This window comes from Tupaia chinensis, unplaced genomic scaffold, assembly GCF_000334495.1.
Source record: "Tupaia chinensis unplaced genomic scaffold, TupChi_1.0 Scaffold000088_1, whole genome shotgun sequence".
NCBI lineage: Eukaryota > Metazoa > Chordata > Mammalia > Scandentia > Tupaiidae > Tupaia > Tupaia belangeri.
This window is the reverse complement of record NW_006159550.1, coordinates 1,764,432-1,789,443: the sequence shown is the minus strand read 5'-3', so window position 1 is coordinate 1,789,443 and position 25,012 is coordinate 1,764,432. Positions and strand designations below refer to the sequence as shown.

The 25,012-nt window shown below is 38.7% G+C and overlaps 1 long non-coding RNA gene across 1 annotated transcript in view; it reads right to left on the bottom strand.

Annotated features, from left to right (window-relative positions):
• LOC102479512 (uncharacterized) overlaps positions 1 to 25,012 on the bottom strand; it is a 135,690-nt gene that overhangs the window by 2,694 nt on the left and 107,984 nt on the right. Inside the window, exons 2-3 of the long non-coding RNA XR_333754.2 lie at positions 15,090 to 15,165; positions 14,696 to 14,767 (exon numbers count right to left, since the gene is read on the bottom strand). This is a non-coding gene — a long non-coding RNA (uncharacterized LOC102479512). The remainder of the gene's footprint in view (positions 1 to 14,695; positions 14,768 to 15,089; positions 15,166 to 25,012) is intronic.

Genomic DNA, 25,012 nt, shown 5'->3' with positions numbered 1-25,012 from the left:
GCTACTTTCTGTGCTACCCAGAGATCAAAAAAAGGAAGCCAAGCAACTATAGCATGGAAAGGACTTTGTGATATAAAGATAAAACATATGCACACACACACTCACACACACACACACTCACACACCCACACAGACTTCCTAATAGCAGAGCAAGAAAGACCTTTCCATAGATTAAGAGAAGAAGAGATTAGATTCTTGGAGAATCATGCCAGTGAGCAAGATTCTCTGGCATGTAGAAAGCCACTTCACTGGGGTGGCCACAAACTCTTTCTCTGAACTAAGAACTGAAGCCACATTGATGGTAGGAGGGTGAACTAGGCCAAGAAAAAGATCACTGGACAGAAGCTATCTTTTTAAAGATTTCTAAGAGGATAGGAAATTTTCAAGGCAATGGAAATGGTACTAGGAAATAAATTTAATTCATTAGTGAATCTAATGATTGGATACTTAGATGATGCTTGATTTGTGGCAGGCATGTGCTGAGCCACTAAAAACAGTTGAACTAATCATCAAGACTCTTGAGGTAGGTGTAATTATTATTCCCATCTCAGAGGTAGAAAACTGAAGAACAGAGAGGTAAGATCATTTGGCCAAGTTCTCCCAGCTCTAATAGATGGAGTCAGCACAGTCTATGTACTTAACCAAGCCACTATGGCATTTGCTTTGTGAAGTGCCAGGCCTACTTGATAGGAAGTAGGGATAGTTTTGCTCTAGGGCTGAATTCCTTTCAGGAAAGGCTTGCTGTCTTTTTCTCACACTGCATCACAGTTGTGGTTCCTTGTGATGGGAGTCAAGAATGAGAGGGAAGAAATGAGGTGGCTCTGATCTTCTCCTCGACCTCCTTTGCCTGACTCTTGGTTTTTCCCTTTTACTGACTCTTCCTCTTTCCTGACTGCAGAGGTGCAGCCATTGAACTAGTGAGATATAAACACTGACATCAGAAAAATCTCAGGGGTAGGGACAGCAGGTGGTGGAGTTGTTATGGCACTGGAGTCCCACATGGCTGACTACAGTTCGAGTCCCAGACTCGGCAGCTTGAAAATTATGGCAGGCACACGTGTGTGTGCCCAAAATCCCAGGAGGAGAAAGGAGGAGAAGGGATTGCAGCATGGCCATTCCCCCTTGGGGTGATTTCTCACTTTCCCTCTTATTGTGTCTATCTATCTCTGTTCAATAAGCACACACACCCTATGGTGAAATCCTTAAAAATAAAAGAAAAAAGAAAAGAAAAGAAAAATCTCAGCAGTACTGTGGGAAGAAATTCCTGAACTAGGAATCATGAAAACTGGATTCTAGCATTTACTCTGCCTCTAACCAACTGTGTGACCTTTGGAAAATCATGACATCTCTGGGCTTGTGATTCTCTGTCTGTAAAAAGACAATACTGGACTAGAACGATGTGAAACTTCCTTAGAGTTCCACGAGCCCATCACATAGACAAATTGAATACTTTATCAAATGTTCCACGAGCCCATCACATAGACAAATTAAATACTTTATCAAATGTTTTCACAATCTCGAGAAAACAACCTAAAATGACTAAGCTACTTTCAACTCCATGCAGTTCAAAAACAAGATCTTTTTCTCGTTTTTGTCTTCAGTCTTGTTTATTGTTTATATCAACATTCTTACTTGTTACTACAGAAGGTGAGAAAAGCTTCACACTGCCTGACCAGGTTTTACTGTAGTTTATTATTTTGTATTATTTTATTTTATCACAGTTTGAATGTCATAATACAAATCAGAATAGTCCAAAATAGTGCAAAGCCTGTCGAGATTTTTTTTGAGGAAATTCACAGGAACTTCCTGTATTTTCACAACTATTTAGCATATGCCAGATGGAGAAAATAATGCATTGCTTGTCGAGGAAGTGGGACATTTAGTAAGGCAATTTTTCACACATCAAAATACTGTCTTTTATCTCTGAACCACTCATAGGTCTATGAAGAGAGAAATTGCTTTAGGTCTATAAGGCTTTTGTGGTAAGAAATCTCTGTAAAAATCAGAGAAGAGCTTCTTTAGCCTCCGTTATGTATAAGTACTATTATAGGTGTTGAGGGGATTAAAATAAGCAGAGGCCTCCTATCTAGCTCAGGGGCTCATAGGAAAGCAAATAGGTGACAATACTTTAAACTGTGTGGTGATGAAATTGGGAGTGTGAGATGGTGGCCAGGCCAGATCAGGGCCTTTGAGGATGCCTTTAAGGCCCATGTCTGAAGGCAGGAAATGACACCTTATCAAAGCTCCGGAACCAGACTTGTTCAGAGAATTCCTGTGGGGTTTGGCCACCACCTTCTGCTTTGGTTATGGTCTTCTTATCATCTCAAGGAGTGTAATAAGATTTGACTCCCTGCCTAGCCTCTGTGTGAAGATGACCTGAAGGTTCCAGACCTCCTTGTGGTTGCCTTCATGGATGATTTCACAGCTCAACCTAAGGTGGAGCCTTCCAGAAATCCTCACCTCTTCTTCTCCCACCGCTCACATTCAATCCCTCAGAAAATCCTCTGCCTTCTAGACGTGTGGAATCTGACCACTCCTCTCCATTTCTTCTGCTTCTGCTATGACCAAAGCCCTCTTCATCCCCAGCATGGGTTCCTGCAAGAGCTTCTGGATTGGTGATCTTCTGTCTGCCCTCGTACCTCCTTCCTGTGACCCATTGACACTAACAAGCCTCCTCTAAACTTAGTGTTTTGAAAGAACACTCATTTGATTGCTTCTCACAATTCCACGGGTTCAATGGGCTCAGACAGATGGATTTGTCTTGAGGTCTCTCACATGGTGGCATCAGCTGGACACCAGGGTAGAGTGTCCAACATGGCTTCCCACACCCTTGGTCCTTTAGCTTACTCAGCTTGTCTGGGCTCAGCTAAGCTCACCTGAGACATTTTGGCCTTTGTTTCTCTTCATGTAATTTCAGGGTCTGTTCTCCACAAGGCTTCTTCACATGGGCCCTCCTACAGGGTAGCTGAACTTTGAATTAAAATATTTTTAGATATTTCTTAAGATTTTTTCTTTAACCCACATATTACATTAATGTGTGGTTTAAACTCCAAGTATTCTTTATGTTACTGATTTCTTGTTCAATCCCATTTCAGTATGAGAACAAATATAAGTTTTATTCTATTAAATTTGTTAAAGTGTATCTAAAGACCTATAATAGGTGGATTATCTTAGTAAATATTTTGTGCAAGCTTGAGAAGAATGCATATTATGCTCTTGTTAAATGTGGTTGGATGATAGATATCAATCATATTCAGTTAACTGACAGTGCTGTTCAGTTCAACTATGTACTTTCTGATTTTCTGCCCACTAATCTATCCTGTTCTGATGAATTAGTTTTGAATCCTCCAACTCAAAATCTGAAATAAAAACATAAATTTTCTATTTACCTTAACTTATTCTGTCTCTGATGCTATTTCTTTCTTTATGTAGATCTAAAATTTGGGCTTATATCATTTTCCTTCCTTCTAAAGAATATTTTTAATGATTCATGCAAAGAAAGTCTTTGAAAACATAGTTCTTCAATCTTCTTTGTCTAAAAAAACATTTTTTTAGAGAGAGAGATTTTTGTACTGGGCATGTGCACTCACTGGAAAGACAGAGAGAGACAGAAAGAGAGAATGTGAGAAATCACACCCCACAGGAGTTGGTCACACTGCAATCCCTTCTCCTCCATTCTTGGGATTTAGGGCATGTACACACACACACACACACACACAATGTGAGTTTTAAGCCACCAGGTCCAGGACTCAAACTGTGGTAGACTGTGTGGGAGGTCACACATCTGCTGGTTCCAGTCTAAAAAAGTCTTTATTATGGGCTAGCAGATGGCATAATGGTTATGTCCCTGGACTCTCACATGGCCAACCAAGGTTCCAGTCCTGGACCTGGTGGCTTGAAACTAATTTGGTGTGTGTGTGTGTATGTGTGTGTGTGTGTGTGTGTGTGTGTGTTCCCAAGATCCTGGGAGGAGCATAAAGGAGAACAGATTGTGGCATGGCGATCCCCCTTGGGGGCGTGATTTCTCACTTTCCCTCTCATTGTCTCTGTCTCTCCCTCTCTGGTGAGTACATGTGCCCTAAGGTAAAAACCAGAAAGAAAGAAAGAAAGAGAGAGAGAGAAAGAAAGGAAAAGGAAGGAAGGAAGGAAGGAAGAGAAAGAAAGAGAGAGAGAGAGAAAGAAAGAAAGAAAGAAAGAAAGAAAGAAAGAAAGAAAGAAAGAAAGAAAGAAAGAAAGAAAGAAAAGAAAGAAAGAAAGAAAGAAAGAAAGAAAGAAAGAAAGAAAGAAAGAAAGAAAAAGAAAGAAGAAAGAAAAAGAAAGAGAGAAAGAAAAAGAAAGAGAGAAAGGAGAAAGAGAGAGAAAGAAAGTATTTCCTCTTTCACCTTTGAAAGGTAATTTTATGGATATGGAGTATTTTATACTGCTATCTTCTGCTTGTGGGTTTTATGACAAATTTGATGTAATTATTGTCTTCACTCTCCTAAAGGCAAGGTATTTCTTTCCTCTGGCTTCTTTCTAGACTTTATTTTTACTTTAATTTTCTAAAGTTTAGATATAATATGCCTGGGTTTATTTACTTTTCATTTGACCTGCTTGGTGCTCTCTGAGCTTACTGGATCAATGATTTAATGTTTAGCATGAATTTGGCACTAAGTCTCAGTCACTATTAATTTAAGTATTGCTTCTATGTCTTTTTTTTTTTCTTTTTCTTCTTCTGGTATTCCCATTATACGTGTTACACATTTTTGTAGTTATTACAACATTCTGGGATATTATATTCTTTGTCTTTTTCCTTTTTTTCTTTCTTTAGTCATTTTCTTTTCTTTTTCTTTTTTCCTTTTAGAAATGTCTATTGTCATGTTTTTAGGCTCAGAGATTTTTTTTCTTCAGTTGTGTCCAGTATAACAATAACTCATCAGAGATATTCAGTATTTCTCTTAAAGTTTAATCTCTATTATTTCTTTTTAATTTTTCTTTAAACATTCATCTCTCCACTTACATTATCCATCTATTGTTATATGTTTTCTGTTTGTTTTTTTTTTCATTAAAACCCTTAGCATATTACTCAGAGTTGTTTAAAATTCTTGTTCTGTCAGGGTTGTTTAAAATTCCTGTTCTGATCATTTCAATATTCCTGTCATATCTAAGCCTGGTTCTAATGTCTATTTAGTCTCTTTAAGCTGTGTTTTTTTATTTTTAGTATACCTTATTATTTTCTATTGAATAGTAGATATGATATACTAAGTAAAAGAAGCTGAACTAACTAGACCTTTAATAATGTAGCAATTAGGTATTTGGGGGAGAAATCTTTCTATTACGCATGAGTGCATGTTGGGATCTTGGTGAGCCTGTGCCCTTGGATTACAAACATCATCAGTGCTTCTAGGGCCCTCTACCCCCAGTCTGCCTTAGATGGGTCAGGCAGCTGGAAGAAGCTGGGAAAGGAGGATTGGAATTGGGCATTTTCTTACCCCCAAGTATGTTAGACTTTAATGAAACTCCACAGGTTAGGTTCTGGTAAGAGGGTTTTCCCAAGGGCAGGTCTTGCTAAGAATACAGGACTCTGGTGTATCTCAAACTGATTCTTTTTCCCTTCCTTTACAGGAAATAGGATGAGATTTTTTTTTCTTTATGACACTCAGTGTGAATATCTGATAAAGCTCCTGTAAAACTCACGAGAGGGTGGAAGTTGCTTATGAATAGTTTTCTAGTGTTTTTAACTCTCAGATTAGTCCACATTGAACAAGCCTCCAGCCATTTGATGATTATAGTTCCAATTTCCCTAACCTAGCACTGGTTCTCACAGTGGTTTCTGCTTATGAATTTTGCTCTTATCAAAGCTATGTTTGTTTTTTTCTTCACGTTTGGGTGGTTGGGGGTGTTTTCCCTATGACCACTTCTCGAATGGACTAGGAAGTATTGTTGACTTTTGGGTTTGTTCAGCTTCTTCTTATCGGGATGCCATGATGACTTTCAAGCTCCTTATCTGCCTGCTGAATTGAAAGCCAGAAGCTACTACATGTGTTCATATGTAGTGTTTTTATTTTTATTTTCATCACTTTCTAAGTAGTGGAAAGTTCTATTTGGGAAGTAATTTTTTAAATTTCATTAAACATGTTTACTTTAATTTCAAAATAAACACTGTTGTTCCCTCACCCCCTTCCCAACTCTGTAGACCTATTCTCTTAACCTCTGACAATCAACACTGTGGGCATGTTTCCTCTTTATTAAGCAGACCATTTTCTCCCCAACCATACTCCAACTTAAAAATTGTGCACTCATGGCCCATGTGACTCTGCTGGAGAGCTATGCTACTATAGCTTGTCCTTGCCACTTGAAATAAAATAATTCATTTTTACATACCATGATGTGGTCCCTGAGTCTTTGCCATATAAAATCACTGTAATTACTGCAAGCTCAGTGTACTTCTCTCTGGCTCTTCATGTTTCTACCTGCAACTCAATAATTTCATTCTGTGAAGCAATGGGCCATTGTCTATATGCTTCTCATTCTGTCATCTTGCTTCATGGTGTTTGTAATCTCAAAACAAATAACAGAAAAGAAGTAATGTGGACAAGGACTGGGGATAGTAGACTGTCACTCAGAGCCTCAGGAAGTGGGTATGTCACAAATTAGAATGTTTTAGGGGCTCTTTGGTAAAGTAATGCTCCATGTTTATGAGACAAATCTACATGTCTATGAGATGCAGGGATAAGAATGTTGGTGCCCTCCTGTCTGCTTGACATCACATCAACTTATGTTTCCTCTTTCAGAAAGAACATGTGGCATTTTAAGAAAGTTTCTCAGGCCCAGGAGGTGGCATAGTGGTTAAGGCCCTTGACTCCCATATGATAGACTGCAGTTTAAGTCCCGCGCCCAGTGGCTTGAAACTCATGCTGGGTGCATGTATGTGCATGCCCCAAATCTCAGAAGAATAATGGAGAAAGGATTGCAGCATGACCATTCACACTGGTGGTGATTTCTCCCTTTCTCTCTCTGTGTGTCTCTCCATGTCTCTTGCAAGCACACATGTCCTATTACCAAAAAAAAAAAAACACACACACACACACACGCAAAACAAAAACAAAAAAAAGTTTCTCAATCCCACCCATCATTCATGTAACTCCTTGTATTACTTTCAGATGAGAAACAATTATAAACTAATTATCTCACTGCCTCTGGTGTGGCAACTTTCTACCACCTTGTAGGTTTCATGGGAATTCAGATGGAGAATGGAGAGAGTAAACTAGAATAACTATTTAGTTGGCTTCACAACCCTTGACTTATAAGAATCTGAAAAATGCCCTTCTATAACTTGATAAACTGTTGAGATAACTTTACTGATTTTAATCCTTCAGTGATAACTCACATCACATTTCCAGGGAATATATGCCTAGATTAACAACGATTCTGCCAAAATCTTCTCAGAAATTCTAGGCTGGTGAGATTGTATTCTCAATGAATTCCTTTAGAAGATTATTTCATTTATTAAAGAGAAATAGCCTAATATAGTAAACTTACAGCTTATGAAACAAAGTTTTAATAAAGTTTATCACTAATAAGAGAAAATCATTGATATGTCTATTTGCCAAATATCCAGTTATTTTTGTAATAATATGCCCATCACAAGCTGGGCTAAAAAATCATCATTTCCTTCTCTTTATTATTTTATTGCCAGAAGGCACATGAAAGAGAGAGAGAGAGAGAAAGCACCTCCAGTGGACATAATAACACCACAGTCCTTTTCTCCCACCATTTCTTCTTCCTGTCAGGATTTGGGGCATGCACGCACACATGCTCAGTGTTCTTTTCAAGCTGTCGGGGCTGGAATTTGAAATTCAGTCAGCCACATGGAGTTCAACTCCCTATGCACAAATCTTAACCACTGCACTATGGAACTGGCTCCATTATTTTTACTTTTTATTTTAAATGTTAATATTCAACATAATGATTCCAAATTCATACTTGAAAGCAGAATGTTTATATCAGAATGTCAATGCGACCAAGATAAATAATATTCAAATGTCCCTCAACTCTATAGTCATTTATAGAACAGAAGATAAAAATCAGACCAAAACCAATTCACGGGACCAGCAGTTAGCGTAATGGCTATGTCGCTGGACTCCTATGTAGTCGACTGCAGTTCGAGTTCCGGACCCGGTGGCTTAAACTCACACCGGTCGCGTGTGCGTGAGGGCCCAAGATCCCGAGAGGAGAATGGAGGAGAAAGGATCGCATGGCATGGTGGTTAAGTGGCTGGATCCCACATGGCCAACAGCTTGATTTGAGTCCCAGGCCCAAGGGCTTGGACAACACACATGTATGCATGCATGACCAAAATCCTGAGAGGACAACGGAGGAGAAGGGATTGTGATGAGGCCATTTCCCCTGGAGGATATTTTCTCATGTTCCTTCTCTCTGTTTATCTCCAGTGAATGCATGTGCCATATACCAATTTTAAAAATATGTTTAGTGTTTTACAGGAGGTAGGGGCTGGCAGATGACATGGTGATTAAGATGCTGGACTCCCACATGGCTGACCACAGTTAGAGGTCCAGACCTGGCTTCTTGCTTTCTTCCTTTCTCTCTCTCTCTCTCTCTCTCTCTCTCTCTCTCTCTCTCTCTCTCTCTCTCTCTCTCTCTCTCTCTCTCTCTCTCTCTCTCTCTCTCTCTCTCTCTCTCTCTCTCTCTCTCTCTCTCTCTCTCTCTCTCTCTCTCTCTCTCTCTCTCTCTCTCTCTCTCTCTCTCTCTCTCTCTCTCTCTCTCTCTCTCTCTCTCTCTCTCTCTCTCTCTCTCTCTCTCTCTCTCTCTCTCTCTCTCTCTCTCTCTCTCTCTCTCTCTCTCTCTCTCTCTCTCTCTCTCTCTCTCTCTCTCTCTCTCTCTCTCTCTCTCTCTCTCTCTCTCTCTCTCTCTCTCTCTCTCTCTCTCTCTCTCTCTCTCTCTCTCTCTCTCTCTCTCTCTCTCTCTCTCTCTCTCTCTCTCTCTCTCTCTCTCTCTCTCTCTCTCTCTCTCTCTCTCTCTCTCTCTCTCTCTCTCTCTCTCTCTCTCTCTCTCTCTCTCTCTCTCTCTCTCTCTCTCTCTCTCTCTCTCTCTCTCTCTCTCTCTCTCTCTCTCTCTCTCTCTCTCTCTCTCTCTCTCTCTCTCTCTCTCTCTCTCTCTCTCTCTCTCTCTCTCTCTCTCTCTCTCTCTCTCTCTCTCTCTCTTTGTTTCTCTCTGTTCAAAAAACAAATAAATTAATAATTATTTTAAAAAATATATTCCAGAAGAAAGTAGATTTCAGATGGGCATTAAAGAATAAGTACACCTTGCAGAAAGGAGTAAAGTATGTCTTATGTAGGGAGTTAGTACATTGAAAACCACTCCAAAAATTTCATAACTGTCATCTGCCATGGGTAGGTGTATACGTAATGTGAGGATATTGGTTTGACTTAATTTAAAATTGATATTAGTAAATATATTTTAATAATTTTGGAAAGGAGGTTTGGAATTACTTTATGTGTAAGGGTAGGACCTCTAAAATAGGCAGTCATTGAGACTTGAATTAAAAAAGAGAAAGCTCTGTAGAAACTCCAAAAAAGGAATGTGATGATTTACACTCAGAATGAAATAAAATTCTTTGCTATTATGGCAACATCTAGAATGGAGAAGGAGAATAAGTTAGAAGATAATGTCTAGCATAATATACTACACATGAGATCATCAGACTAAAGATTTTTAAATTCCTGGGCAAATTTAAAAATTGTAGATAATAAAAAAATGAAGAATTTAAAATTAATTTAGGAGTTTTGTAAATTTGAACTCAATCTTTCATTTTAGGATAACAATGTGTATTTGACATGACTTTATTTGCCCAGAAATAATCATTTGTTGCTAAACAAGTCTCCAGGTTGTTTCATGAATGTTTTATCAAATTATGAAAGTTTAATAATGTTTGGAGACTATAAGTGATAGTATACCTTGTTTCTAATGAAAAATAAATTAATTTAAAAATTAAATAAATAAATAAAACACATATATTTGGCTTTTAGAATATCCAATTAAAAATCTTTTAAAATGTTTGATGTTAAGTCACTTCAATGCTCTACTTCAGAAAACTTTAAATTTCTTAATTTTGAATAATATACTTTATTAAAAACTAAAAAAATAGAAAAAGAAAACAAAATCTGTGATTGTAATCCAATTAAAGGACCTGTCTTTCACAGAAGCACTAAAGAACATTACCAGTCATGACTTCTCCCTCCACTCTGCCTGTTTCCAAGATGCAGCCTCAAAATATTCTTATCAATGTGCTCACATATTGATGTCACTTTACTGATCACATCCATTTACTACTATGTCATTTTTAAAAATGATGAGGTATGATTGACATAAAAACTGTACATATTTAATGTATGCAACTTGATTAATTTAGAGGCTACACTCATGAAGCCATCGTAATCAATGCCATAAACATACCTGTCAATTCCAAAATCTCCCTTCTGCTCTCTTTATTATTATTATTATTATTGTCCTTTTTTGAGGTGAGAACACTTAACACCACATTTACCCTCTTAGCAAATTTTCACGTATACAATACAGTCTTGTTATGTCTAGGTCCTACTGTGCAGAGCAGACCTGCAGTGTCTATACACCACTAGGACTGAAGTGTGTGCCCTTTGGCCACACATCCCCCTTCCTGTTTCCTCTCACCCTCTGGCAACCCCTATTCTAGTCTCTGCCTCTCTGAGTTTGACTATCTTAGACTTGTCATATAAGTAGGGTAATACAGAATTTGATCTTCTGTGGCTGGATTATTTCACGTAGCATAATGTTCTTTAAGATTTCCTTCTTTGTTAAGGCTGAATAATAGTCTACTGTATGTGTATGCTGCATCTTATTTTCTGTTCATCCGTTGATGAAAAAAAAAAGAAATAATCATTTGTTGCATCTAGAATCTGAACACATTTTTTATTTTCTGAGAGGTTTTTGCTATACAGCGTGTGTGTTCACCAGAAAGAGAGAGACAGAGAGACAGAAAGTGAGAAATCCCCCCCCCCCCCAGAAGGGATGGCTACGCCGCAATCCCTTCTCCTCCATTCTCCTCTCAGGATCTTGGGCATGCACATACACGTGCCTGGTGTAAGTTTAAGCCACCAGGTCCAGGACTCGAACGGCGGTCAACTACATGGAAGTACAACCACATAGCCATTACACCAGCAGCTGGTCCACTGACAGCATTTTTTTAATTCAGAAACTATTTTAAAATGTACTTATTAAATTTAATTTTGCATGTTATCAATTGTTTTCCAAATGGACATGCGTGTTGCTGAACTCCCAAACCAAATTATGGGAAACAGGCATACATTATTAGTCACATAAAGAGAGTTATTTGGTTTTCTGGTTGATGTTCTCCCCTTTGTCAAGCAGATACAAGAAAGGACTAGATTTTTAGGAAGATGCTAAAGGGGAAAAAAGGAAGGGAAATGAATCAGCCTGAAGAAAATTTAGGACGTGGATAATGAGAATTACTTGATGAAGAATCATTTTTATAAATTTCTACTTCTTCTTCTTCTTCCTTATTTATTTATTTATTTTTCTTAAATTTGCCAGAGGGTTTGTGTGCTTCTTAGAAAGAGAGAAAACAACCCCCATGGAGCATGGTCATGTTGCAATCCCTTCTCCACCATCTCTCTCCTATTACGGTGTTGAATACACACGCACACAGGCCCGGAGTGTTAGCTTCTGTTTCTTCTGATGCTTTGTTCACATAAACTTTGTGAACTTCTCAAAAATCAGTGTTCATTCTGATTATCCATCATCTTTCATTTGTTAGCTTATTTTTTAATGTGGTGGGAATATTTGCAGACACACACCAAATTCTTTTATCTGTTGCAAGCAATAGAGGGAGGAGAAAGTGAGCAGTCCTGAGATTGGGGCCCTTAACAGCTGGGGCACCACTGGCTGTTAAGTCTCAGAGAAGCCAACTTTAAGTGCCAGGCTGCTGGGTCAGGCTGGGAGGGTGGGTTCTTGCAGTGAATTATATCTGCATTTGCCTCTCAGCTCTGTGATTTTTATCTCCTAAAGCTACAGTTTCCTCAGCTGCCAAATAAGAATGACATACCATGAATATCTCATAGGTTTATTGTGGGAATTAATTGAAGCATTTCTTATAAACCCCCAGTATAACACCTGTCATATTTTAAGGAGCTGCATTTATATGCTCAGGAAAGTTCTAGACTATGTTATGTTCCAGTCCTGGATATGATCTCAAGTTTGTTAAAGAAAAATAACTTCCTATGCAGGCTTGAAGTGTACTTTTCATTCTTTCATCAGCTAAAAGAAATAAAGGCAATGTTATTTTCCTATATATTTCTGCTTTTGAATCTATTTAGCAGCATGAGATCATTCACAGCAAATTTCTTGCCAGTAATTAATACAATATTTTCCTTCACCTATAAATTCAGATATAGATTAAGACTGAAACAACCAAACACTTGAGCCAAAAATGAAATTTATTTTATGGAAGCAGTTAGTTAAGATGTCTCCTACAAAGGGCTCTTTGGTGTTCAATTGATAGATGATGGTTTTTACTTTGTGTTATTATGTTCTTCCTGCTTTAAAAAGGAGGCAGCTATTATGACAAGAGTAGATTTTATCTATCCTTGATAACTTTTTTCCTTTTCTATAGACCTGTTGAAATCAACCTCTTTAATATTCCACAGAAGATTTCTGGGCTAGCAGGTGGCATGATGGTTAAGGCGCTGGACATGACCACGTGACTGACCATGGTTCAAGTCCCAGACCTGGTGGCTTGCTTTCTCACCTTCTTTCTCTCTGTGTGTCTGTCTTTCTCTGGTCAAATGAAAATGATTGAATTAATAAATAAAATTAAATAAATAGTTCTTTAAAAATATATATATTCCACAGAACATTTTGTTGCCTTAGAGTGAAGGGTGGCTCCCTGTCCATGGAATAGAATTAAAGTCTCCTAAGTGACATTAGTGGACGAGCACAGATATTTTGTTGTTGTTGCTCTCCATTTTTTGTTGGTGAACTGATTTGTCCCTTAACTGGTTCTACTTGTCTTGTTTTGTTTTTCTATTTAAAAAAAAATGATTTAAAGATGCATTCTTATAATGCTACATAATTCTGTTTCTCTCTGACATTGTCTAACCATATATCTGGCACTTACAGCAATGTCTATATTCTCTCCTTTACCCACATTACCACCCATTCATGTTCTAACACTCAGAGACCTAATTCAAACTTCCTGCTGGGAACTATCGCTTCCTTGTCTCAGTATGAAAGTCTCTCTGCCAGTCAGGACAAAGACCAGCCCAAGGAAGCAGAAGCACTTGCAAGAAGTTGTTTGTTTGTTTTGTCCTGCTCTTCAGGTATCATCTTGTCTACAAATGTAGTTGTCACAGTCCTTTTTTCCTGGTAGACAGCTGCTTGCAAGATGTGGTTATTTGAAATCACTGAGCAAGCCTCTGTGATGAGGCTGATGATACAGAAGCAGCAGCTGAGGAAGGTTTTCCTGTCTGTCTGGAACAATGACTGCAGGACAAGCTTCTTGTCCTTTTGCATCCACATTTGCAACCACTGAGGCTTTTTCTTTTTCTTTTTTTTAACATCTGCAGGACACTTCTGACACACAAGGATGTGTTTGAGCATTGTAGTAGCATTTGGAAACGCCTGCTTCATTTGACAGAATGTGCAAATCACATTTTTCCCCCTCAGAATAACTTGCAGTGTGGAAATGCTTCCATATGCTACAAGTTGTTCTCATCATTTTGCTGAAGGGTAAACAAGAAGAGGCTTGCAGTTGAGTTTGTGACTTGGATAAAGCACTGAGTCAGAGCTGGCTCAGGCATAGCAATGGCCCTCTGTAGGGTCCAACACCAAACATGCCAGATGCTGTGGAGTCTCAGTCTACTAAGGCTGGTAGGTAGCTTCTCTTTTTACAACTTCACCTTAGTACAATCCATTGATAACTCTGCAAACTATCATATGTAAGTGCTAATAATTCACTTACCAGTGAATAAAAACTTGCTTTTCTGTCTACCTCATAGTTAGGAGGAGGCTCCATGTTCCAATTGCCTTGTCTTACCAAACCCAGGCAGAGTAAATCTCTTTTCACATACTTTTCTCTGGGCCTATTCCATTCGTTGTCACAGCAGCTTCTAGGTTCATTGTCAATAAGAACCTCAGATAAGTTAAAGTTTGCTTCTTCACTTTCATTTTAGAAAATGTCCCTGTTCCACTGAAGCAAAGTGCAGAAAGAATTATAAGATGCATATTAAAAGTCTTTAAAGATCCCAATTTAGAAGAATCTGACAAAGCACAGCTGTAGCTTTTAAAACATGATAAAGAGTTGGGACCAGCAGTTAGCATAATGGCTATGTTGATGGCCTCCCACGTAGTCGACCACGGTTTGAGTTCTGGACCCGGTAACTTAAACTCACGCTGGGCGCGTGTGCGTGCGTGCCCGAGATCCCAAGAGGAAAATGGAGGAGAAGGGATTGCAGTGTGGCCATTCCCCCTGGGGGGTGATTTCTCGCTTTCTGTCTCTCTGTCTCTCTCTGTCTGTCTGGTGAGCGCACGCACCCTATAGGAGAAAAAAAAAAAAAACATGGTAAAGGGTCAGTACTGCTCTCAGTATTTAGGGTTCCCAGATACTGATGCTCATTTATTTATTCATTATTTCAACACTTACTGGGCACTGACTGTGTGATAAGCCATAGACACCAGATGAAGCCATAGTCCCTTCAGCTGAAGAACTGATATTCTGAAGGAAAAAAAATAGAAAAGCGAATAGATCACAATTCATACTAAACATGGTAGCTCTTCCACAATATGGAGGACAGAGTGGCTAATTCCATGTATGAGTGGAGTTTCATTAGGGAATTACATCTGGGCCGAGTTTGAGAGCAAGAGGCATTTTCCTGGATGCAACACTGAGGATGAGTATTTTGGTTAAAGGGAAGAACTCACGGAAAGGTCAGAAGGTGTGGGGTTTTTCTAAGAGGTGTGGCAGGATCTGTGTCAAGGAACCGAGGTCCTTGGCAGAGCCGTTGGAAGGGAGGGAGTCTAACCACCCACACAGGTACCTGCTGTATACTCAGGGCTGCTCACCACGGAGATCATAAGGAATGATCATGAAGATTACAAAGGAACTTCAAAAGTCTGTGGAAAAATGAAGTTAAAGTATACATTTATTTTGGTGCCAAACTATTTTGAAATACATGCCATAGTTTCTTAATAATATGCATTTCTCATGAGCTTTATAAAGACCCTTCAGGTTATTCAGAAAAAAAAAGTCAGGATTTTTATGGTAGCAAAGTGACCGAGTAGAGGAGTATATCCGTGTTGGGTGATTTGTTTTACAAGCTGTAGTGATGTGCAATGATCGAATGCATACAATAAATTAGAATAACAATAAAAATTTAAAAATCGTTTAAAAAGTAGCAAAGTAACTATAGATTTTATTTATTTTTAAAGAATTATTTTATTTATTTATTTATTTATTTTAACTTGACCAGAGAGGGACAGAGTGAGAGAGAGAGAGAAAGAAAGAGAGAGATGGAAAGTAAGAAAGCAAGCCGCTTGGTCCGGGACTCAAATCGTGGTTGGCCCTGTGGTAGGTAGTTCAGCACCCTTAACCACTATGCCATCTGTCAGCCTTGTTTTGGTTTTGGTTTGGTTTTGGTTTTTGTTTGTTTATTTTTTTTTAATGTCACCACATCGATCATGCAAATAATTATAGACTTTAAAATTAACTTCAAAAATAAAGACTTCTACTAAATACTTGGTAGAACCACTTACTTTGGGTCTTTTATTTTATTTTTAATGCTGTGAGCCAGCCATAGAAATTTAGAAAACTCCTCCCTACCTCCCTAGAAAGTTGGTGATATGGTTCTGGAATCTGATACCTTTCTCTGGAGACTCAACTGGCCAGGCTACTTCTAAGCATCGGTATGCCACTCAGGCCATTTAGAAGGTTTTCTTTTAGCTTTGACCTATCATTTATTTCTGTCCAGAGCCTTGCATCTTCCCTGCGTGTGCTGTTCTTTTTGATTGTGAGATAGACCATGAAGGTGAGAGATTTTTAATGGAAAAGAAAAGAGGAACTGGACATCTTAATTCTTTAGCCAAATTTTATGAATTACATCGGGGATGACAGGTTTTAAAAGAAGTAAAAATTAGATTGATTCCACAAAGCATTTTTGAATTTGAATAATGAGTTGCTTAACTATTGCCCTATTATACCAAAACCAAAATCCAATCAAAGAAAAAGCTTGGCTGTAACTTCTGAAGCTGAGATGAACCTGCTGGAAAGAAGAAAAGGGTTTTAGACACTGAAAGGGAATTTTCTACTTGTTTTTGAGCCAGGTCCCAGCATTTGCGATACGATTAAATTCTCTGAAGCTCGATGTGCTATTGAGCAGGGCTTGTCTCCATTGTTTCCTGCATGGGTGCGTCCACAGGAGAAGTGCAACATGAGGCATCGGAACGATGAGAGATATAGACTTCAAGGGATGGAGCAGGAGCTCAATGGTGCCCTTTGTTTTTAAAGTACATGGCACTAAGATAAGCCGCTTCATCAGCAACATCCTGTGGGCCTCTGCAGAGGAGTGGTGCAGGACTCTATCCTCAGGCTGGGAATAAAGGCTCCCAGGTGGACAGAGGTATTTGTGCAGTGCACGGAGCCATTTCCTTGAACTCTTCTTAATGCCTCCTTACGATGGACTCTTTGACATGGGCCATGTTCTTGGGGAAAATCTAGTCCAGATGCTGAAAATGATAGTAAGTAAGTTGTGTAATACCACATAAAGCCCATTTAAATGGATCTTCTTATGAACAACATCATATAAGAGGCAAATAGATCTGATGAACCTGATACCTATCATTAACTTATTTCCCCTTACGGTCTCTTTTTCTTCCCACTTGTGGTCCATAAATAACCTGAGGAAAATAAAACAGGATAAAAGAAAACTGCACCCTGCCATGAATGGGACTAAACAAAAAAAAAAAAGAAGCAAACAAAACACAGACAAGAATATAGCACCCAAAAAAGAGCATGAGGACTCAATCCACTGTGGGATCCCAAAGTTTTCATAATGAGAACACTTCAGGCTAAGTTCTCAGCAGATGTACAAGACTTGGCCACACGATTTTCATTAACGGTCCTGGGAATCCTGCAGTGGAAACCTCAGCCCTGCGCTGAGAATCCCCTCTATTGTTTCAGAGTCCCTGAAGTCATAAGTGGTTGTTCTGTAAATGTCACGTTGCTTAATTCCCAATGTACCTTTATTCTTTCTAATCTTTTGTTAGACATGTGCGTAGACTTCAACATGTCCAGATCTTGCAAATCAAGCACACAACAAACGCTAAGAGAAACACGAAGGTCCCTGTCTGTTTTTCCCTCCCCCCACAGTCTGGGAGGTGAGTTAGGCAGTTATGTGTGATTGTGGTGCTGTGTGTCAAGGCTGGCCTTCCCAGTTTTGCTATGCAGGCCAGTGTTGTTCCAGTGATGTTCATAATTACCCTTTGAATAAAGCCATCATTGAAATGGGCAGAGGGAAAGAAAGAAAAGCAGCTCACCAAACTCTTTTAATACAATGCCGTGAAGAAACGCCTTTGCCAAACATAGATTTCAAACAAACAAAAAAGATGAAACAGACGGGCCACCAGCTATCCTATTCTTAAATGGACATTTACTACCAAAGCTCCAAGCATGGACTACTGTTCCAGATGACAGCCAGGCCAATGTCAGCACCGAACACAATCTCCCCTTCACTTCTCCAGGTACCCGAAGGGCACTGCTGCAAAGAGCCAAAGACAAACATCCTGGAAGTACCAGCTGAGACTAACCTGGGTAACCAGACCTCTGTCCATGGGGAGAAATGAGCACTCTGGGTAATTTTTCACCTTCTTTGGAGGGTTTAAATGAGATGAAAGATTGTTGGAAGTGTCAAATTTGAGAAGGACGTGAAGAATCTCTCCTAACTCCTGCCGAACTATAACACAATAGACAGTGAATGGTAAATCTAACCTGACCCCATCTCTTGTAGAATGTCTGAGTTGCAATATATAGTTTCAATCCTCATTTTCTAGATGGCAGATGGAATCAGAGATTATGGAGACCTACCCAAAGCTGTGCAGCATTAGAGACAGCATCAGCGATATAACCGTGGTCCTCGGGTTCATAGTCAAGTATTCTGGATATTTTTAATGCCAAAACATTAACTCATAATTGATCAATCTAATTCTCAAGTTTAGATGTAAAACTCTTTTTTTTTTTAACTTATTACATGGTGTGCGTACTCACTGGAGAGACAGAGAGAGAGAGAGAAAGTGAGAAAGCATGGGAGATAGTCATTCCACAATCTCTTCCACGCTCCTCTTAGGATTTAGGGCACTCAGGCATATGCACACAGCGTGTTTTCCATACCTTGAACTGGATTTGGGACTTGAACTGGCCATGTGAGATCCAAATACCTTAACCACTACCCCACCAGCTGGCCCCTAAAACTCCTTTGAAACAGGTATACTTTATTTATTCATTTATTTATTTTTTCCATCAAAAAGAGGGACCACTTCCAATAAGGTTTTCATACTATAACCCATCCCACTGTCTGATCCCTTATTCTTTTTTTAATCAATAAATTTATGGATTTTATTTTAGCCCTTGGCTTTTTATTTCTTCTTATGAACTGATGAACAAATTTTAATCCTTTCAAAATGAAATGAAATAGATTATTATTATAATTATTGTATAATAAATACATTTGCATTTATGAAACAGCAGTTTAAATATTTTTTAAAGAAACTTCACTTCATTACTCTGAAATAATTTGCATTTCTGCGATGAAGTTGGCCTGTATTGGACTAGGGATAGCAGTGCTTACTCTTGAAGACAAAGCTTTAGAGTTAAGCAAACTTGGGTTTATGTCTCTGCTGTCATTATAACAAATGTGATCTTGATTGAGTTACTCAATGTCTTGGAGTTTGTGTGATTTTCTCTGTAAAATGAGAGATCTGATATCATCCTATCGCTTGGATAGTTATGAAGAATAGCAATGGCATAAGTGAAAAGACTTTAAAAAGCTATGTATTAAGGAGTTCAATAAATATCAATTACTTTTGAGTACTGGTAGGAATGAGCTATGTAAATATATCTATGCAAAGGCAAGATTCGTCCCGAGACTGCTAGCATTGGTCTATTAATTTATCATGTAATTAGCTGGTCTCATGCCTTTCTATATTAAGACATGAAACTACACACGCATGTACTATAGATACACGCTCACCTCTGGAATGACACCATTTCCCCTGGGGTCTGTATGTAAGTCTGCCACAGCCATTGTCTCAGGGACAGACAGGGTAAAGACCAGTGACAGTGGTCCCAGGAAGATTTCCTTTTTCCTTTGCTCTTTCGTGTTTTCCTATGTGAGACGTAAGAGAAGAATCATCATCTTTCTTTCTGAAACTAAAAGGAGAGTTACTTCACTCTTCGTTATCTGGGTTTGTATTACCTACTCTCCCAGAGTAGTCTTTCCTCCATTTCTTGTGCGCTCTCTGGCTCACTGAGAGCCAATACTTCTAGTAGGTTCTGAGTTGGTAAATTTTCATTATTGATATCACTTGTCTTCAACTCACTTTGCCTATTATACCAAGTTATATAAGCATTTGTAAATCCCAAAGTCACTTCAGAAACACACATGTTAAGTAGCTTTAGTAAATGAAAGCAACACTAAATGTGATTTTACTATTCTAAGCATCAAAAGTTATTTCACTTGCTTTCAACTTTATTATAATTTACCTAAACATTTGGGATATTATTCTTCTTATAAATCTTTCTTGGAGTTGGCAGGTGGCAAGGTGGTTAAGGGCACTAGACTCCTGCATGGCCAACTGTGGTTCAAGGCCCAGACCTGGTGGTGGCTTGCTTTCTCACATTCCCTCTCTCTCTCCTGCTGTCTCTCTCACTCTGTCCCTCTCTGCTCAAATCGAAATGAATAAAGTTAAATAAAATAATTATTTTAAAAAATCCCTTTCTCTGGTTGAAAGTTCTATCTGTTTATGTTAATATTTTTTAAAAATGCTTTACATTTCTCATTATACATAAAAGTTAACTCAAATTGGATCATAGATATAAATGTAAACATAAATTATTAAACTTCAAGAAGATACGTAGGAGAAAGGTTTTATGATCAATGGGACACAAAGATTTTTAACTACATCAGCAAAATCGCTATTTATCAAAGAACAAACTGATCCATTGGACTTCATCAAAATGACAACAACAAAAAAATGATCTGCAGAAGACACTTTCAAGAGAATGAAATGAAGATATAGACTGAGAGAAAATAAACACAATTCATATAAATGATAAAGGATTTATGTCCAAAATATGAAAAGAACTTTCAAAACTGAATGATGAGCAAACAAATAATCTTCCCCTAAATAAAGGAGCAAAATTTTTGAACAGACATTTAAGTGAAGAAAATATAGGAATGGCAAATAAGCACACAAAAATTCTCAACATTAATTATTCAGGGACATGCAAATAAAATCAAAATGAAATACTACAGAACACTATTAATATGGCTAACATTAAAAAGATGTTCATACTAAATTGGATGAAGACAAATTAACTAGAACTTTTTGTATCCTGATGTCAGTGAGGTTATAAATGGTACAACCACTCTGGAGAACAGGACAGTAGTTTCTTAACGAGTTAAACATAAACTTGCTGTATCATCCAGCCACTCCACTGAAAAGAAGTAAAAACACATTACTATTAAGAAAAAACTTGTATGTAAATGCTTGTAATAGCTTTATTTGAAATAGCACAAGACTGGAAACAATCTGATTGTTTATCAAGAGATGAGTTAATAAACAAATTGCGGTATATCCACACAATGAAATACTACCTAGTACTACAAAGTTGTAAGTGACTAATACACAGCAATGTGAATGACCTTCAAAATAATGGTGCTCGATGAAAGATGACATACCCCTCAAAATGATGTAGTCCACATCATTTCTTTTATCTACAATTCTAGGAAATGCAAACTAATCCATAGTGGCAGAAATCGGGTCAGTTGTAGTACAAAATGGGAGTGAGAAGGGGCAACAAGAAAAGATAATAAATGGGCATGATAAAAGATATTCATTTTCTTCTTTTTTTTTTTAATTGCCAAAGGGTGTGCGCAGTTGCCAGAGAGAGAGAGAAAGAGAGAGAGCATCCCTCAACAGGGCATGGTCATACCTCACACCATAATTCTTTTCCTCCACTTCTCCATCCATCGGGATTTTGAGGAAGCACATATGTGCAGCATGTTTTCAAGTTGCAGGGTCAGGACGTGAACCATAAGAAGCCATGTGGCTCACAGCTTTTAGCACACTTCGCGTAACTGCTATGCTCCAGATTTGAACTGATGTGCTCATTTCCTTCATTTTGGTGAAGGCTGCACAGGTGTACACAGATGTCAAACATATCAATGAATACTTTAAATGTGGGTAATTTGTTGTATGTCGATTATACCATACTAAAGATAAAAATCAAGATAAAACCTACCAGGTTAAGAGGCAAACCTGTTAAAAAGATGTGTGAAGAAATCTCAGCCAAAAGCAGGTGGCTAATCTCTGCGATTTTGCCAGACATGACTCTTACCCAGATGAAAATCAAATGTATGAGACTTGTCCCCAGTGCCCAGTCTCTGATTGGGACCCACTAACTGCAAGTCCAATGAGAAGTCATACCCTAAAAAGTTGTTTAGAAGTAGTGGATAGAGCACAATTTAAAAACAATAATAATTAAATTCCTTTTTTACCCCAGAGTTCTTTGTGCTCCAGTCAGTTGTGTTTTTGTGTTTTGCACTGATATTTTGATTCCACTGGGAGTTCATTTCATCACTTTTCAAGCTGTGGATTGGCTATCAGTACATCAGTCCATATCAGGTTGACGAGCAAACAGCCTCCTCATTGGCTGTTAAGTGCTTGCTGGCCTTCCTTATCTTTAAAAGCTTTTTAAACTTCATGTAGACACACAATCCCGAGGCAGGAGGGAAACGTTTTGGATTAAACAATCCAGCACAGTTTGTAAACACTTGCCTTCTATAGTCCCTGGTATTATGCACTGGGTACAAGTTACCCCTTTGTCCTGTAAGAGGGACACACAATACCCCAAGATTAGAAAACCTTTAGAAGTTAATCAGTTTCCTAGTTGTTCTTCTTATTTCTTTATTTATTACATATAGTAACTATTTCTTTAGGATACATTTAATTTTACCCTTTGAAAGGTATGTTTACCTGTGTTCACTTAATTTTCAGTCTTCGTATTATCTTCCCTGGTGAGATATATTTTATAGTGAAAACCTTTTCCATAACCATGAAAGGAAATACAACACCCTGAATGGGTATACCTGAGTATTAAGATTGCCATCAAAAGGTGTGAAAACATTTCTTTTTTTCTGTTGGGAACAAAGCGATCAGCAACCTCTGCTCTTGTTGGGTAGAGGACTAGTATGTGTTCTTGGGTTCAGGAGAGACAGAGAGCTTTGAGTTCAAGTGGTGATCATGTGCACTTGAATGTTTCAGTAGTACTGCCGGCTGACAAGTAGAGCAGATATACGGGTAATCACCTTCTGAGTAACAGGAAGCACTTGGCTCCTCACAATCAGTGACCCTTATCCTGGGACGTGACCTAGCAGTGCAGGAGTGCTCGCTGACCCACAGTGAATCAAAGTTCCGACACTGGCTTCCTTAGCCAGCAAGAGGCTTTGGGCACCGAGCTGACTGTCCTTGGACAGACTAAAGCATGATGAAATCAACTGCCATGCAGCCTTTAAGGTTATAATAGCCCAGCGGAATTAATCATGTCATGGACAGTACTGTATATGATACTTTTCTGCCTGTAACTCTTTCTTTTACTTCTATTCTTAACTCAATCGGAAATGCAAGATTTTTATAGTTAGTCTATCCAAATTGGTGGTAATGACAAGATAAAATTAAAAGAACCATTTTCTTTTTTGATTTTCTAAAGGGCGACCTCCAGTAGCAGGCTTCTGGCATCTAGCAGCAGTTCTATGAGCCTTGATTGGTCTCAGCTTTTCCTGTGCACAGCCTTCTGAGGAGCAATGGCTCTACACCGAGCCTTTCTGAGAAACAGTAGGACTTTGGGCTTTGTTCCAGGTATATGCGAGTATTTATTATTAGTTCTCATAATCATAATCACTATAAACATTAATGCATTTTAACAATCTGGCAGCCAGTATCTTAAATCCCCAGGAATCTTACTTAAATCCCAAAGAAAACTTTGTAACAGTTGTTTGGGGGCATGAGGGGTAGCATTTACAAGCAGGGAAAGACCAGTTTTTCAGTTTTCAAAAAGGCCTGACTGATGGTTCGGGTTTGAACTAGCATGTTGGTTCCCTCGGCCTTTGGACTGTTGCATCATGGAAACACACACAGAAGATCTAATTGGGGCACATAGAATCCGAATACCTCCCAGCAGGATTTTTGATGAAGAGCCATAACCTGGAAAAGAGGCATGTGATTGCACCAGCGTCCATGTGTTTGAGTTTTTGCAGGCACTGCCAAACTCCTCACAGGCCATTTGAATTTCATGGATTCATACTATTGAGTCTTTGCCGATTGCTTTGATATCAGAGTTTATTCTTTCTTGGTTAATCAACTTCCTGTTTAAAAAAAAAAAAAAGCCCCAAAGTCTTCATGAACCTTCACAGCTCTTACTAAACAAGTTATGATGATTTAAGTATGAATGTTCAGAAACATATGGATTAAATTTCCTTTCACATACATGTGGATGTAAATATTAAAGGGGGAAATGCCTTGGAAACCTGTGTGACGGGCTTTATCCAGGCGTGTGTGTTTGCATTGTGGATTTAAACACACTGGATGGAAAAGGAAGGCTGGAAACCACAAGACGGGCAGAAGCAGGCACTTTTCTCAGGTTCCACCGCACATGGCGATACTTCCTGACAGCAATTAACTATCACTTTTAATTGATGGCTTTTCTCTATGCAGTGTGAGCTTCTCTAGGGCAAGAAGTCTGATATTTTATCTTTGGATCCCTAGCACATTATGCAATGCTTGCTGTTTGTGAGGAGGGCATGTCTTTGTTGTATGGAAGAATGGATGCACACATGAGTTAAGGAATCCACTTGAGCCTACTTACTCCCTTTTGCAGCCTGGCCTTTCCATTGCAGGGCTAATGCTACAGGATGGTCTGATCTCAATAAGTTGTAGGTGGCTAGTGGGAGTGACTCACCAGGGGCTCCAGCACAAGGGTTTCAAAACTCTCAGAAAACCACACTTAAGACACAATTCTGGGTGGGTGACTCTCATGATGTTTTTCGTTGTCAATTGTCTAAGATCTTTCTTTTTTTTTTCCTCCCCTCCAAAAGTTTGGGTTTGGTGAAATTCAGAAAGTGTTTTCCCAAGACCATCCCCCCACAACCTAAATCCATGTATATTTTAGGCGAAGGAAATTAAATCCATGTGCCCTTCAGTTCATTCGCAGGTCCTCCACATGTTCTTTAGTAAGAGCTATTGTGATATTTTTGTGTTAAATATTTTTTGTCATATCACTGTAAATTGCATTTCTCCAGCAATATCTAGGGCAGGTTATGGTACTTACCCATCCGATAGTTCACTGCCTTCTTTGCTCTTTTAAAAAATAGTTATTTTATTTAATTTGTTATTACTTGTTTTTTAATTTGACCAGAGGGAGACAGAGAGAAAGAGAGAGAGAGAAAGCAAGCCACCAGGCCTGAAATTGAACCGCAGTTGGCCATATGGGAGTCCAACGCCTTATCCACCATGCCACCTGCTGGCCGTAATTCCCTGCCACTGTCTTCTTTTCTAACTAGACCTCAGTTGTGTTCCGATATTAAGCAGTTATATGTTCCAGGCACCTCCTTCTCAGTTTGGGTGGGGTTGAGAGTTGGGTGGAGTGAGTGGTTGGTATTTATTAGGCTTCACGATTATGTAAACTCTTTCC